The sequence below is a fragment of the Thamnophis elegans genome, chromosome 1, assembly GCF_009769535.1.
Source record: "Thamnophis elegans isolate rThaEle1 chromosome 1, rThaEle1.pri, whole genome shotgun sequence".
NCBI classification, from domain to species: Eukaryota; Metazoa; Chordata; class Lepidosauria; order Squamata; family Colubridae; genus Thamnophis; species Thamnophis elegans.
Window position 1 is genome coordinate 27,219,611 of NC_045541.1, and position 17,665 is coordinate 27,237,275.

The window sequence follows — 17,665 nt, forward strand, 5'->3', positions numbered from 1 at the left end:
GGCTAAGACATTTGCCTAAGATGCAATACAGCACAGGTTCGAATCCCAGTAAGGGTATGGCTAGCTGATGAGAGCTAAATAGCTTGAAATAGATCTATACTAGTCTCCCTTTATTTATTTATCAGCACAAAAAGGCTGTTTTCGCCCTCCCCAGGCTCCTATAAAGCCCCTGGAGCCTGGGGAGGGCGAAAAATGGCTTTAAAAATGGCTGAACTCAGCTAGCCAGCATGCGCATGTGCACACAAATGGCTCCGCGTGCCACCTGTGGCACTTGTGCCATAGATTTGCCATCCCGGCTATAGGCCATATCAACATACAGGTTCAAACATATATTACTAATAAAATTCTAAACAAACAATTTAAATGGGTAAAATACAATAGATATAGGATAAATACAATAATTTAAAACATAAATATGTAAAATAGAATAAAATGACAAAATTATATTTCTGTATCACCCCTGAAATTTACCCCAATCAGGCCCATATTGGCTGATCTCAGTCAGATTTTAGTCAGAAATTGTGCTGTATTAAAATGTCGTTTTCAGATTCTGGCCACACATGAGGTATGTTGTTTTAATATGGTCCTCCCACTGGCCCATGCTTTTAATATATACCTAGCTACATCCACAAATTAAGTTGTATCGGTATGTGTAATTTAAACAACCATTGCTAAAGAATAAAATTGTCCCCACAACTATTGTACAACTATTAAATAAAGGACATGTCTACACATTTTCAATTTCTACAGTCTATATAGAGGCAAAGGAAGGGGGGCGGGGGAGAAATGGAACAAATAAAATATAATCTGCATCATGATGACAGGACCGAAAAATATTCAGCATTTAAAAACCTCAATTCATGTTAAGAACCAGATCCCATACTAAGCTCTGAATGCTAACCATGTAAAGTGGCAGGGTTTTGCCCCAAGAAGCCATTCATCAACATTGTGTTGTGAAGGAAAAGAAATGGCATTCCCACAATTGTCTTCAACTCTTACCCTCAATTACAGATTTGGCTGACTCTCTTACAGGCTTGTCACAGTTGGCTAATGGCAGTCTTTAATAATGCTGAGAGCTGCTGACCTTCTTGTGGGCTGCCACAGTTTCCGTGCCAATCCCAAAAGAACATCAATTAAGGAAAAGTCACATGAGAAATAGCAGCGGCCATAAATATTGCTGGATAGGTATAAATCAATACCTAAACCAAGATAAAGTTGTTTACAAGTTCTCACTTGTCTCAGGATGAAAGGAGTGACTAAGAAAGGCTGCACCAATCTAGCACCTGGTTGAAACTTTATGTAAACTTTTAATTCTTGTCTATGGACTTACCTCTCTCGGTAAAATGATATGGACGCAGTGGAAGGTGGATATTGTTTCAGGAAGTCTGTGGCTTCTTCTGCCTGATGTAGTTGCTTTGCTAATTTAGCAGCTAATATCCCTTGTCTGGAACAGTGAAGAGGGGTGGGACTGTGGAAGGGAAAGAGGAGAAGAAGAGGGGAGTGGGACAAAAAAACCCCTCCAGACCACTCCTCCATTATCTAGATTCCCCACCACAACATTCTGAAATTCACACTTCCAGGCACATTTATTCACACTTCTATCCATGGCAAGAGATGAGTATAGGTCAGTGCGGCATCTGAAGCTATATTTCACAATAATCAAGTTAGAGAGAAAGCTATATTTATGATAAATAGTTTAAGGGGAAAGGGATCCCCCCCTCCCCAGTTTCTTTTAATAGTTCACTTGTGGTAAGAAACATAGCAAGAAAGTCTCTTTTATTTATTCATTTATGTAAAACATTTGTATAGCCACCCATCTAAAAGCCAAATTCTGGATGTCTTATAATCCAGGAATAAAACAATATGCACAATAATAGAAAAAACAAAAACCAGTAAACCAAAACAGAAAAACGTAGTGTCACAATCATGCTTCCCTGGTGTCATTCACTACATTCTCATCTCTCTTGAACCTCACCCTATCCTTGAAGGCTAAAATGATGGGGGACCTGTTGAATTTCAGTTTATGGCAAGGTGATTAAACTTTTTGTGCCATGCGCCCCTTTGAGAATCTGATGAAACCTAAGAATCCCAATTATTCTCAAAAATGTATTATAGTAGTGTATAAGAAAACAAGGTTGTTCTATTTTCCCTTAGGGGGGTTCCTAGACTGCCCCCCCCTAAAATCTGCCTATGGACCCCCAAGGCTTGTGCCTATGGGCCAAAAGGCTAAAAACCCCTAGCCTACGGTAACCCAAACTCAGGAGCAATATAGTAGCATTGTTTCAGACTAACAAACTTTATTAAAAAGTACAAGCTTTCGTGGGCTACAGCTCCCTTCATCGGATGCAATGCATAACTGCAAACAAAATGCTACCATGTTCCTCCTAATTTTTAGGCAAGGTATAGTTCCTATTGGAGAAGATGAGGAAAATTAAGAAACAAATAGAGGAATCAAACAGCTTGGATTGAAGGTTCATTTTTGTAAAATAGACAAACAATCATGTAGATGTGTTGGACTTCAACTCCCCTCTATCTCTAGACATGATGGAGACAACAAAGAGTTTGGGGAAAATAAAATAAGCATCCATCCTGCTGGCAGCAGGTTAGGTGAAGTCTAAAGTGACACCATATCTGGGATTTTCTTCAAGTGTATAAATACCAGTGGATGACCAATGAGTTTATGAAGCAAAATCATAAGAGGGTCTTCCAATATGATGGACAATTCCATAATTGGCATTTTCATGGTCAGCTAGACTTTCTGGGAGATGCTCAGGACATCTGAAAGGAGTAAGCCAACTACATCCATTCCAATATGTTATGTGTTCAGCTGCCAACTCATATTTATCACTGCTTGCTTTTACTTCAAGCTAAGCTATGCATACATTACTGGATGAATGATACAGCCAAAAAACCCTCGAAAGCAGAGGCATGATCTATATTGATTCATGCTATTGTGGTTTTTTTTAACCTCTTAAAAGACTCACAGTTCTTTATTCAACTTCTATTGTATTCTATATTACATTTTTTTTAGCAGCGCTTCCTCAAAGATATCTGGGGGAGGGACAGTTTTAGATTAGGCCTAGAGCACTAAAGGAAGAGAGGCTCTATAACCGTGATGGCGAACCTATGGCATGAATGCCAGAGGTGCCATGCAGAGCCCTCTCTGCTGGCACGCATGCTGTCGCCCCAGGTCAGATCTCCGTGGCATTTCTTTTGTGAACTTCTGTTTCCCATCAAACGATAAAACAGAAATTCACGAAAGAAAAAGATCTTACCCCTTGTCATGCTGCCAGTATTGGGATGCCCCGCCTCCCGCTCGACTAGCTGGTCTTTGGGTTTCTGCTGTGCATGTGCTCATGTTTGTGCATGCATGTGCTCATGTTTGTGCATGTGCACGTTTCATGCCTTTCAGTTTGGGCATGCGCCCATGCGCAGTTTGGGCACTCAGTGGATAAAAGGTTTGCCATCACTGCTCTATAACCTTTTGCCCCTTTGTTGCTTCACTTTGTTTCTCCACTTCATTTTCTTTATGGCTCCTTTTTGTTGTTCCACTTCCTTCCCAATAGTTAGCCATGGGAGAGGTTTAGGAGGGAGAGATGGATTGCGCTTGCAGTGTGCTGGTGTGTACAGAGTAACTAATAAGAACAAGAGCTGAGGTGGCACAGTGGTTAGGGTGCAGTACTGCAGGCCACTTTAGCTGACTGTTATCTGCAGTTCAGCGGTTCAAATCTCACCGGTTCAAGGTCGACTCAGCCTTCCATCCTTCCGAGGTGGGTGAAATGAGGACCCGGACTGTGGGGGCAAGTTGCTGACTCAATTTGCTAAACAAATTTGTAAACCGCTTAGAGAGGGCTGAAAGCCCTGTGAAGCAGTATATAAGTATTATTATTATTATTATTATTATTATTATTATTATTATTATTAATAATAATAATAATAATAATAATAATAATAATCCTCCAGCTCCAGAGAATTCCCATGTTTCTTTTATAAAGATGCACCTGTCTTTTTTTAGAACCCTTCATGATTGGCTAAAATACATACAAAAATCACAAGATTATTGCATTTCATAGTGTTCTTACAGTGTACACCAGTCATTACTAAAGTAAACAGATGTACTATGTATATGTACTTCTGTGCATACTCTCTGCCTTTCCTCAAGCTTGGAGAATTTTTTTGTTGTTGTTTTAAATCTCCCTTTATTCTTGTCTCCCCACCCCCTTGACTGCTGGCCTTCTAACTGTAAAAAAAAAAAGGATCTGTTTTTAGGTAAATATATTCAATATTTTTAAAACTCAAAATCCTGTCAGTAAGCTCCATGTAGCTCAATGAAATTTACTTTTGGTTGGTAAGTATTGGATTGCACTGGTAACCCACTACATATTACATATTTTGTGCTTAATAAATATGTTTCTTATAAATTCAGTGGAGCTATAAAAAGACGTGTGGATTAAATATACTAAATGAATGAGAGAGAGAGAGAGGAAGGGAGGGAAGAAAAAGAAAGGAAGCAAGCAAGCAAGCAAGCAAGCAAGCAAGCAAGCAAGCAAGCAAGCAAGGAAGGAAGGAAGGAAGAAAGAAAGAAAGAAAGAAAGAAAGAAAGAAAGAAAGAAAGAAAGAAAGAAAGAAGAAAAAAGAAAAAAAGAACCATTTTGGCCAGTTTGGTCTAGTGGTCTAGTGGTTAAGGCACTAAGATAGAAAGCTGGAATCTATGGATTCAAGTTCAGCCTTAGCTATGAAAGTGAGCGATTTTTGACTAGTCACTCTCTCTTAGCTCAGCTTACCTTACAGGGTTGTTTCAGGGTAAGGCAATATGGTTGATTACCTGTTTATTTATTTGTTTTTGTTCTTGTCTTGACTTACATTGCCTGCTGCTACTTTTTTTTTAAAAAAAGTATCATAATATATAGTGTTCAGAACGGTGCTACTCAGTGGTGGGTTTCAAAAATTGTTCAAACCTACTCTGTGGGTGTGGCCTTCTTTGTGGGAGTGGCTTGCCGCCCATATGAGGTTTGAGGTTTATTAGGATTTGTATGCCACTCTCGAGAGACTCAGGGCGGCTTACAGATAAAGCAGGAAGGGGGAACATATAAAAATTAAGAGGAACAGACATTAAAATTCCACAACATTCATATAGCTTAGAATGGGGCTGGATAAATCAACAGCCCCAGGCCTGCCGGAACAGCCAGGTCTTAATTGCTTTGCGGAAGGCCGGAAGAGTAGTAAGGGTCCGGATCTCCACAGGGAGATCGTTCTATAGGGCCGGAGCTGCTACAGAGAAGGCCCTCTCCCGGGGAGTCGCCAGCCAACATTGACCGGCAGATGGAATCCAGAGGAGGCCTAGTCTGTGTGATCTTATAGGTCTCTGGGGGGTAAATGGCAGGAGGCGGTCTCTCAGTAGCCAGGTCCTAAACCATGTAGGGCTTTAAAAGTAATGATTAGCACCTTGAAACGTGTCCAGAGACCAATGGGAAGCCAGTGCAGCTCACGGAGGATAGGTGTAACGTGGGTGTACCTAAGTACACCCACTATCGCTCGCGCGGCTGCATTCTGGACTAACTGAAGTCTTCGAACACTCTTCAAGGGCAGCCCCATGTAGAGCGTGTTACAGTAATCCAGTCTTGAGGTGACGAGGGTGTGAGTGACCATCCGAAGGGCCTCCCGGTCCAGATAGGGCCGTAACTGGTGCATCAGGCGAACCTGGGCAAAGGCCCCCCTGGTCACAGCCGACAAGTGATGTTCTAACGTCAGCTGCGGATCCAGGAGGACTCCCAAATTGCAAACCCTCTCTGAGGGGCGTATAGTTTCGCCCCCCAGGCTAAGAGATGGAATAGCTGGACCATCCTTGGGAGGGAGCATCAATAGCCACTCAGTCTTGTCGGGATTGAGTGCAAGCTTGTTCACTCCCATCCAGACCCTGACAGCCTCCAGGCACTGGCACATCACTTCTACCACTTCGCTGAATTGGCACGGGGCGGACAGATACAATTGAGTATCGTCTGCGTATTGGTGGTATTTAATCCCGTGCCGGCGTATGATCTCACCCAGTGGCTTCATGTAGATTTTAAATAGGAGGGGGGACAGGACCAAGCCCTGCGGCACCCCATAATTGAGGGGCCTAGAGGTCGATCTCTGCCCTCCAACCAACACCGACTGCGACCTGTCCGAGAGGTAGGAGGAGAACCACCGTAAAACGGTGCCTCCCACTCCCACCTCTCACAACTGTCACAGAAGGATACCATGGTTGATGGTATCGAAGGCCGCTGAGAGGTCAAGAAGCACTAGGATAAAGGAGTGACCCCTATCCCTGGCTCACCAGAGATCATCGATCAGCGCAACCAAAGCAGTTTCCGTGCTGTAACCAGGCCTGAAACCCGACTGAAAGGGATCCAGATAATCAGTTGTGACCAGATGGGAGTGGCTTGCTGCCCATGTGACCGGATATGAAGATGCAGATGACACTTGTCAGAACCACCTTAAATTACCTCACACACAGCACTGGCATGCATAAGAATATGATGTAAACTTGTTTTTTAAAAGGCATCTTTGGTTTGCGTTAAAACAACTTCAACACATGCAATGTTCTGATTGCACCACAAACGCAGTAGTCATCCTTACCTTTCACAGAGGCACTGAGTTTTATAAATATGAGCATGATAGTGTAGAATAATCATATCCAAGGACCAGTGGTGGGTTTCAATAAATTTTGGAACCTCTTCTGTAGGTGTGGCCTGCTTTCCGGGTCCACTGGTGCAACCTCTTCTAACCGGTTTGGTAGATTTGATGAACTGGTTCTACCGAATAGGTGCGAACTGGTAGGAACCCACCTCTGATGCTACTCAACCTTAGCAACTTTAGGTTGTGTGCAGTTTAACTCCCAGATTTCCCTATAGCAAGCTGTCTGTAGAATTTTTGGAGTTGAAGTCGATACAACTTCAAATGGCTAAAGTTGAGAAATACTGGTATAGAGTAATCTTCCAACCACAAAATGTTTGAAAAATGTGTAAGCCAAGAAAGTGTGTGTGTGTATTTGTTTGTTTAGCATTACTAAGTCTAAGTCTTACCTATGATTGTATGTGCATGCATATCTATTTATTTATAGCAAATTCTTAGCTGCAGGCTGATCACATTATTAACTACCACAATTACCTACGAGACACTATTTCATTTTTCCCAGGTGTTTTCCCCCGAGTTGGTTAGTATATGTCTTAGAAACTTTAGAGTCAAGTATGTGCTACTTGACATCATCCTAAATAAAATTCATGGTATGTGACAGGTTGCCTGCTATATTGGGCACTTCTAGACTTGTAGCAGTCTAAAATTGTAATATAAATCAGACTTGAAATGCATTTCAGACTCTTGGGGTAAGCAGAATTGAGATTATCCATGTTCACCCAAGAAATTAAGCAGACAGCTTGATTTAAAAAATAACAAGCAAAATTAATAATGGAAATGCAATATTATTTTTTCATACACAACATCATAATTAAATATAGTCCTTACCCACTCTAAGGCAGAAGTCCAATTTCTGATCTTATTATTCTATCACAGAATGAACTGCTTATTCTCACAATAACACTACACAAATAATTCATCCCGGATATTCTTCAGCATTGAGTTATTTATTTGCTTTTCGAACAACCAATTTTTCAGTACAGGCAGTATACACAGTCACAATACAAATGCAAAGCTGTGCAAATGTAATTAATTCAATTAATTCATGAATGTAAAAAAAAACAAAATAAGGAAAATCACAATTCAAAATATCTGAGGACTGAGGAAACGAGGGAGAAAACACCTCCTGTTGCACTAAGAGGACTAGAAACATGGCACCCAATTACATTATTTGGAATGAAAATTCCAAAGCTAGCATCACCAAGCAGGTCTTGCTTTTAGTTGCAACTGGACAAACCCATGACCCACTGGGTCATAGTTTCAGAAATATTTTCTTACTCCAACAGAGAAATAGAATGAACATGGGTGAGCAAAAGAGCAGTGGGAACAGAAGAGAAATCCAACTTCCAGCCAGCTTCCCTGACGGCTTTGCTTGTAGGAAGGTGGCAGGGAACATTGGAAATGACGGTCATGTGACCATGAGTGACAGTGACAGCATGGTGTTCAGAAGTGGCCATAACTTTGCCAAATTTCAAAAAAATTGTTTCAGTTATTGCCTTCCAACGCACTCTTTTGGTCCTCAGAAGGTTACAAACAATGAGACTCAAGAGTTTAGTAAGTATACAGACAGTGGTGGGTTTCACATTTTGCTACCACTGGTTTGCCATGTGCACACGCACTCACTTCACGGGCACACACGCCCCTTCTGCACATGCGTTCAATCTTCCGCACATGTGCTTTGCTCTCTCGGGTGCCTTCCAGGCATACGCCCGGCCTCAAAAACGTGCCCAAGTAGGACGGCATAGAGCTGGGGCAGGTGAGCAAGCCCACCCACGATTTCCACTACTAGTTTGGACGAACCAGTCTGAACCAGCTGAATACCACCTCTGTATATAGATCTGCTTCAAACAAAGCTATATAAATTTGTTACCATATGGATCTCTGATTCTGAGAGATTTATCTCATGGGTTCACATGAATATTTGAAATGTTTGGTAAATCATCATGAATATTGTTCTCTACTGCGTCTTGCCGGAGATAATAGGTGTCAGAATATTGCAGTATTCAAACATTCCTAATTTAAGATACCATGCTAGATCAGATCTCTGAGTTACCAAATGGTAGAGTTAAGAAAGAATCCTACGACCCCCACAATAATAAGAGGGGATCAGGAACAAAATCCTTCTGATGTAGAAATGATTTGGTTGTATAGTTTTTTAAAAAAAACTATGTTTGCTGAAAAAGGCTAAAGTATTTTTTTTAAAATACCACTGAACCTACATATGCCTGGAGGCTCGCTGAGTTATCCATCCATAATGAAGTTGAAAACCATTTTTTTTTTTAAAAAAAAGGAATGCTAGAAGTCTGATATGTTGATGTGTTGTTACATGCAGAGTATATTCCAACTGTTGAGGGGGCCTAAGGCATCACTCCATAGAAAAAGAATGACATGATAATTAATGTGTGACAATTATTCAGGTCTATGCAGAAACTTATACCCATAGCATGGAAGATTTGACGTGCCCATAAAAGACAGAGAAATTATCTATATATTGCCTGAAACCTATCTCCAGATTGAAGCATATCCCCATCCAGGAGTGGGCTGCTGTGGGTTCGTAGGGGTTTGGGGCAAACTCTGGCTAAGATTCTGTGCAGTTTGGAGAACCCGCAAATCCCACTCCTGGCTGGCTCTGCCCCTCCCCTCCCAGGAGTCCCCATGTGGCCTGTTTTGGATGCAAGTAAGTGTAGGGCACGCATGGAGGGTCGGGAAAGGCGAAAAACAGACTTACTGGAAATTTGGGAAAAGGGACCGTTTTCGCCCCTTTCACCCTCCCGTAGGCTCAAAAAAAGCCTCCAAAGCCCAGTGAGGGAGGCCGATTAGATCAGGCTCACATGGCCATGCCCACCCAGCAACTGGGCAGAGAACCCCTTGCTAAATTTTTGAAACCCACCCCTGCCGCAATCTTTTAAAGATTTTGACCTCAACACTTTTGACTGAATTATACTAAATGCGAATATATTGTAGATGCCTCTCACAGAAGTGCAATTCACAGAGCCTAGCATTTGTACTCTATATATCGTAATTAGGTATATGTACTTCCGATATTTTTTTGTTTTTGTTTTTGTACAGCTGATAAAGCATATTTTCCCATTTCTATTCAAGTTTGTTTAGGGAACAGCAACATCCAAGTTAGATAATGGTATCTTAATCTCCATCAGAATCAAGTTGGATTCTGGACCCCTATGAATTTGATAATCCTAGGTAGCAAGTGACTGAAAACACCTGAAGCATCAGTAAGAGGGAGCCTAAAATATTCCTTACTGCCATGTGGTGATAACTCTTTCTTTTCTTTTTTAATTTTTATTAAAACATTGGATATAGAGAGGCCTTTCTGGCTTTGTCATTTCCATACATATTTTAACATAACAACAAATACAGTTTCTAGTTATCACACATAGCTACTTTGATCTAATAAACATATCCCTTGTCCTCCTTTGAATATTTGTCTAGGTATTATCCAGTTCCAATTTTGCAAATCCTCAGTATATTCTGTTCCGACTCCTTTTTCTCATTTCCAACCATTGATACATTTTGTTCCAAATTTCATAATATTCATAACTCTTTCTCAGTAACTGACAAGGCTGTAAATATGAAATTAACTGTCTAGTTCATGGGTCCTCAAACTACGGCCTGTGGGCCACATATGGCCGGCCAAAGCCATTAATCCGGCCAATGCAGGACCACGAGGCTACCCCACCCACATCACCCTGCCCACCCTTTGGCCGAGCGCAGGACTTAACTTCATGAGCCCACGGGCTGGAACTGAAAGGTAAGGCCAACAATTTTGGTCTGCAGAGACATTCTAGAGGTGAGGAAGAGGAAAAACTGTGTGCCTAGATACCCCAGGAGGTTAAAAAATGAGCCGTATTTGTCTGTTTTTGGTCTGCAGAATGCTTCTGGACGTGTGTGTATGTTGTGAAAAACGGGGCACACAGACTCCCTCGGCGGCCAAAAATATAGGCGAAAACAGCCTATTTTTCACCTCCCCTGTCTCCAGAAGATGGATGGATGGATGGATGGATGGATGGATGGATGGATGGATGGATAGATAGATAGATAGATAGATAGATAGATAGATAGATAGATAGAGATAGATAGATGATAGATGATAGATGATAGATAGATAGATAGATAGATAGATAGATAGATAGATAGATAGATAGATAGATAGATAGATATTTCTCAAGCTCCTTGGGGCTGAGAAGAATTGCTGCAAAACTGAGTTTCTGGACCACTAGACTCCTAAACAACTGGAAAAAAAAATCTAGTAAAAAGAAAAGGCAACCAAAAGAGCAACTTACAAACAAAAGCAAATAAATCACCCTGAGGAGCAAAACAAATTAAAGTTTAATTTGTGTGCATTGTTCAATAGACTGTTAAATTGGCCATGCCCACCCAGTCACATGACCCCCACAGCCACGCCCACACAGCCAGTCTGCCCCCCCCAACAGTCTGAAGGACTGTGAGTTTGCTTCCTATTTAAAAAGTTTGAGGACCCTTATTCTAGTTAAGTGACTTCCTCTAGGTAAAATTTGGGGAATATATGAAAACCGGTTGCTATCCTAAAGAAAACCAGCAGGTGTGATATTTCACAAATTGTCCTAGGTCCCTATTCAATCTTGAGTAACTTTATGCCACTTTCTATCACAGGGCTGAAGTCCTAAATTGTATCCCTCTGGTCACTAGCATGCCTAATAGCCTTATATTCTTCAGGTCCATATTCTAAATTATTTACTTGCTTTACGACTGGACAAACAGCCATAAAACCAATTTTGTGAATGGCAAGTCTCCCTGTCAGCTTGAGGGCCACAGAACTCATAACATGCTTTTAAAATACCAAATATGGCCACTATCCAGAAAGAGAAAGGACTATCTAATCTAACTTATTCCACAGGGCTGCCATGAGGATAAAAATCTTTTCAGGGAAACGAATACCACTTAGAGTTCCTGGAGAAAAGAAGTGCAATAAGTAAATGTATAAATAAGGAAGCCCCCAACAGAGCTGGTCTCTTGGACATCCTGCTGTAGCCCCATGACATAATTCAGATATCTTCTTAACCTTCAATTCTCCCTTTTCATCTCCTTGGGACCTCAAGAATGAACGTGGCAACAGTCATTTGATGTGTTTCCCAGAACCCATTTAAGAAGCTGTAGCTGGTGTCTCTGACATTTCCAGTGGAAAGGTCTGAAAAACATCTGTCTTAACAAGCTGATGCCTTTCAGAGTGAATAACAAGAAAACCACAAGATCACAAGAAGGAAAAGGTCAGGGAAGGTTCAGTTGTAAAACAGCACAGCCGTTCATCAGGCAGACAAAATAGGAATCTCCTAATTTCTGCTTATCTATGAATTGCTCTAAAGAGCCAGAACTAACATTCTGCTAGCACTTAACTGACTGGTATTCTGGTATAGAAAGACACCAAGGATGCAATTCTGTGATGCTCAGCTAGGACCAAGTGCCATTGAACTTTTTGGGACTGACTTCTGCCTAGCTATGCCTACAATCAGGATACAAAGTTCCTTGAACCTTCCAAAGAGAAGTCTGAGTCAGAGTGTCAGCGTTCCAAATAGCATCCAAAAGTAAATCAGAGTCCAAGACAAAGTATTGCTCAAAGTTCCAAATTATTAAGAGACGCATATTGGCACATCTGGGAAAACCCGAATCTGAAAGCTTCCAGGTTTTCCCCACCCAGTTGAAAGTCCAAGATCTTGCCCCCATACCCATAAGTCCATCACATGGTCCAATCTTCCACTGCTATGCTGGCAGTTCTACCCATCCAATTCCGGTCAGGTGCAGAGATGCAAAGACAAAGGATGACCTTGACTTTCTAGAAAGAATTTTGTTGTGACTACATAGTATGTGACGCCGTACAATCCCCACTTCCATTTTCCCACAATAGAAAATGCATAGTAGAATAATAGAAAGTGTGGCAGGCCAAAGACCCAAAAGAAAAGATGGCAGCAGGCCTGACACAAAGATGCAGTGGTGGTATTCAGCTGGTTTGGACCAGTTCGCCCAAACCGGTAATGGAAATCGTGGGTGAGCCCGCCCTGCCCCCCCGCCCCACCTCTATGGCATCTTATTTAGGCATGTTTTCAAGCCACTTTCTTGTATGCAAGCCGCATGCTCAATCTAAGCACATGCACGGAAGGGCGAGCACATGAATGGACATGCTCACATTTGCAAACGGGTAGGGAAAGTAAGTGAATCCCACCCCTGCAGAGATGAAGAAGTGTTTTTCTAGTAAAAGCCGCATCATTTTATGGAGGATAATCTATTGGGAATTATGTGTCAAAATGGAGAGGAAGGAGCCAAAGGAAAACAAGGGCAGGGCCAAAGTCAGAATGGATATAGCCTCCCCTCCATTATCTCCCTTTCATACTTCCCAATATCCTTTTCTCTCTCCCTCTTTCCCTTCCCATGCAATAGAAAAGTCTGTTGCAAGCTCTCCATTGGCTCCTTCAGTCCTGAGAGTGTCATGAAAAGATGATAAGGTTTAGGTTAGAGTCCACCCTCTTATGAGTTTCAGTCATATGCAAAGAAGGAGGGACAGTGGGGAGATTGAACTGTAAGAACCAAAAGATGCCCCATTGAGGAGAGAATATGTCCCCTCTCCCTTGTGCTCCCAACCCTTCAACTGATTCCTTCTAATTTAAGAAAAAGGGGGGAAAAGTATGCAGTTTGGCAGTTTGAATCCCTAGTGCTACGTAACAGAGTGAGCTCCCATTACTTGTCCCAGCTTCTGCCAACTTAGCAGTTCGAAAGCACATAAAAATGCAAGTAGAAAAATAGGAACCACCTTTGGTGGGAAGGTAACAGCGTACTGTGTGCCTTCGGCAGTTAGCCATGCCGGCCACATGATCACGGAGACATCTTCAGATAGTGTGGGCTCTTTGGCTTTGAAACATAGATGAGCACTGCCCCCTAGAGTCAGGAATGACTAGCACATATGTGCAGGGAGAACCTTTACCTTAATGCACACCTAAATTGCAAGATGTAAGAGAAGGAAGTAATGTACTTCCTGCTAGGAGCTGCTAGGCACAGAAAAACGCAGACGCTGACGCTGCTGCTGACGGGCAAGCCTTGATTTATTGAAGCCTTGATTTATTGAAGCCTTGATTTATTGAAGCTGCTGACGGAGAAGCCCATTCCCATTGCTGTTCGGAGCCAGACATTGGGAACTGGGTAGCTAGGGCTATGTGGAGCTGTGGAGCTGTGTGTGTGTATGCCAGAGATTAAGAGCTGGGCAGTCTGTTCACTCACCAAGAAACGCCGAAGCTGACATCTGAGCTGCTGAGATCGTGGCTAACGCCCCCCCTCCCCGCTGTTGCTGTTGCTGGATACCATGCTGTTGTATGTCAGGGCTGTGGGAGTTATGCTGAAAACAATTGAGCTCTGAGGACACGGAAGATACTAGGAGCCCCGGGAGTTGACTTATTAAACACCATATAAGTGGTAGGCGGTGCTGAGTTGGGGGAAGTGCTCCCCCCCTCTCAGGAAGAACTAAGGGGTGTCTGGGGCGTGCTTGGGGTGGTGTTGCTCATGGAGCTGCTGTGCTCAGGGACGCTGAAGACGCCAAGGCCAGCACTGTGGTGGTTAGTGCAGCTCAGCTGACCAGGAGACCTCACTGAAGTTGCTATTTGTTTTGACTCTGAGACCAGCTGGGAATCTTGCGGGACTGTGAATGGCGCCTGAACAAATATTATAGCCCGGCTGTCGGGAGGGAGTCTTTAGACTATTTGTAACCATCATCTACATCATTTGCAACCATCAAGGCCACCTGGGAATGCTGTGGCCGCCTGGGAATGCTGTAGCCTAACCGAATGAGTTGTTGAGAACTTGTGGGCCACTACCATCTCGCAAACCTGTCGGGCCGCCTGTGGAGGGAGGCGGGCGGTGACCTCCCGACCACCGGGGCCGAAGACACCTGTTTGGAGCCTGGAAGATCAGGCTGAGACCGTCTGGCTGCCGTGGAAGCGGCTATCGGCGCCTATTTGGGGGGACCCGACCCCCCTAGGTTGTCTGACGCCTCCTCTGCTGTTGTGCTGTTGTGGGGTCAGGCTAGGGACAGGGTAGGGTTAGTTAGAATTTAGGGTGGGGTTAGTGTTAAGTTATAGTTAGGTTAAGGTTAGGGTAGGGTGAGGGTGGGGGTGGGGTTGCTAGCCTGATGGCCTGCCGATGGGCTGCTTCCACGGGTGGCGTCACGGTACAGCCGGGAGTGGGGTTGTTCCCTCCCCTTTTTGCCATGGGCCTATCCCTGGCTCCCGGATGTTTCTTTGTCCCCGATGGGAGGGGGTGTTGCTGGCCGCCATCTCCTGCGGTTGGCCCTGCAGCTTTCGCGGTTGCAGCCTGCTGTCTCTCAGACTTTCCCGGCCTTACTCTGGACTATCGTTGGCTTATTGCTTTTATGCCCTTGCTATCATTCTGGACTTCGGACATTCAGCTTTGGGAGGCTTGGACATTATTTCTCTGGCCTCCTGGATTATGTAATTGCTTGGACTGCGCAGACCCATAATTTTTTATACACCTGTAATTTTTATTAATAATTTTTATATACAAAAATTGTATATTTAAACGTGTGGGGAGAGTATGGTGTGACTGGGATTGATTGAATGTTCCCACTTTTATTGTAATATTGTTGTTCTATTTTAACTTGTATTGTGGGGATTGATTGGTTGTATGCATGGGTACGTTAGGTGAGCTGGGAGTTTAGCCAGATCCTCCTGCACTGAGTGCTTTGGCAGAAGTGCTAGGGGGACCCAGGCTCGGTCCCAGCTCTTGGATGTGTGTGTCGAAGGGCCTGCTGATGAATTCGGTGGCTTGGGGAGAGGGTGGTGGGACCACAGATGCGGGAGGGGGCCGGAACATTGGGGTCATAATGGGGAGGGGCAGATATGGCGGGAACTTCAGGGCTAGCCATTACCGGGGAAGGAAGGTTCCCTATATCAGAGGTATCCCTCCTTCCGGCCCTGTGAGTTCCACTCCAAGGCCAGATGGTGTGAGTAGTCAGGACCCTGGTCTCAGGTTGCTGATGCTAAATGCCAGGTCTGTGGTTCACAAGGCTCCCCTCGTCCAGGACTTAATTATAGACGAGGGGGCAGACCTGGCATGTATTACTGAAACCTGGCTGGGCCCGGAGGGAGGCGTCCCCCTCACAGAGATGTGCCCAGAGGGTTTTCAGGTGCTTCATCAACCGCGACCCCAAGAAAGGGGCGGGGGAGTGGCCATTGTTATCCAACAGTCCTTAGCTCCTCGTAGGATCCCTGCTCCAGAGCTTGTCGGGTGTGAGTCCTTGCTGGTGAAGATGGACCTTGCGGGTCAAGTGGGCTTGTTGTTAACGTACCTGCCTCCCAACAGCGTGGCAACAGCCCTCCCCTTGCTCCTCGAGTCAATAGCCGAGCTGCCGGTTGAGTTCCCCAGTCTTATGGTACTGGGGGACTTCAATTTGCCTTCGCTCGGCGAACGCTCTGATGGAGCACAGGAGTTCATGGCTTCCATGACAGCCATGGGCTTGACCCAAGTAATCCAGGGTCCGACTCACTCAGGGGCCACACACTTGACCTCGTACTTCTCTCGGAGCAGTGGAGTTATGATCTTGGTCTGAGGGGTAGTGAGATCTTGCCCCTGTCATGGTCGGACCACTTTCTATTGAGGCTTGACTTTCGGAGACCAATCCCCCGCTGTAGGGAGGAGGAACCGATTAGGTGGTTCCACCCCAGGCGTCTTATGGATCCCCAGGGTTTTCAGATGGCACTTGGCGTTATGCCTGATACTCTCGCCCGCAGTTCGGTGGAGACCTTAGTCACTACTTGGAACTCGGTAGCGTCTGAGGCTCTCCACCGAATTGCACCTTTACGGCCGATCCGCAGCAGTGGATCCAGGAGGGCTCTTTGATTTACCGAGGACCTCCGGGAGATGAAACGCCAAAAGAGACGCCTAGAGCGCCGCTGGAGGGCCAGTAAATCCGAGTCAGACTGAGCACTCTTAAAAGCTTGCATCGCAGCATATCTATCGGCATTACGGACAGCCAAGAACAACCACATTGCTGCTCTGATTGCGTCCCCTGAGTCCCGCCCTGCCGCCTTGTTTAGGGTGACCCGCTCCCTCTTAAACACGAGGAACCCTTTACAAGGTAGAGCAGAGGCATATGTCCAGTTCCTCACGGACAAAGTTGCTTGGCTTCGGATGGACCTGGACTCCAATTGCGCAGAGCCAGCCGAGGTACCGGGGGAAGGTCTTGAACGACACCTCTGGACTGATTTTCAACCTGCTGCTCCTGATGAAGTGGACAAGGCCATGGGAGCGGTGAGTGCCTCCACATGTGTACTGGACCCGTGCCCCTCCTGGCTGGTCGCGAACAGCAGGGAGGTGACGCGGGGCTGGATCCAGGCGATGGTGAATGCCTCTCTTTGGGAGGGTTTCTTTCCACCGGCATTGAAGGTAGCGGTGGTGAGACCCCTCCTGAAGAAGCCATCACTGGACCCAGCCAGTTTGAACAACTACCGTCCAGTCTCCAACCTCCCCTTCATTGGGAAGGTTGTTGAGAAAGTGGTGGCCTCGCAACTCCGGCGGTCCTTGGATGAAGCCGATTATCTAGACTCCTTCCAGTCTGGTTTCAGGCCTGGCTACAGCACGGAAACCGCTTTGGTCGCACTGACCGATGATCTCTGGAGAGCCAGGGATGGGGGTCATTCCTCCATCCTAGTGCTCCTTGACCTCTCAGCGGCCTTCGATACCATCGACCATGGTATCCTTCTGCGACGGTTGCGAGAGGTGGGGGTGGGAGGCACCGTTTTTCTCGGACAGGTCGCAGTCGGTGTTAGTTGGGGAGGAGAGGTCGACCCCTAGGCCCCTGAAATACGGGGTTCCTCAGGGTTCGGTCCTGTCCCCCCTGCTATTTAATATCTACATGAAGCCACTGGGTGAGATCATTCGATGGCACGGGATAAAACACCATCAATATGCGGATGATACACAGTTGTATCTGTCC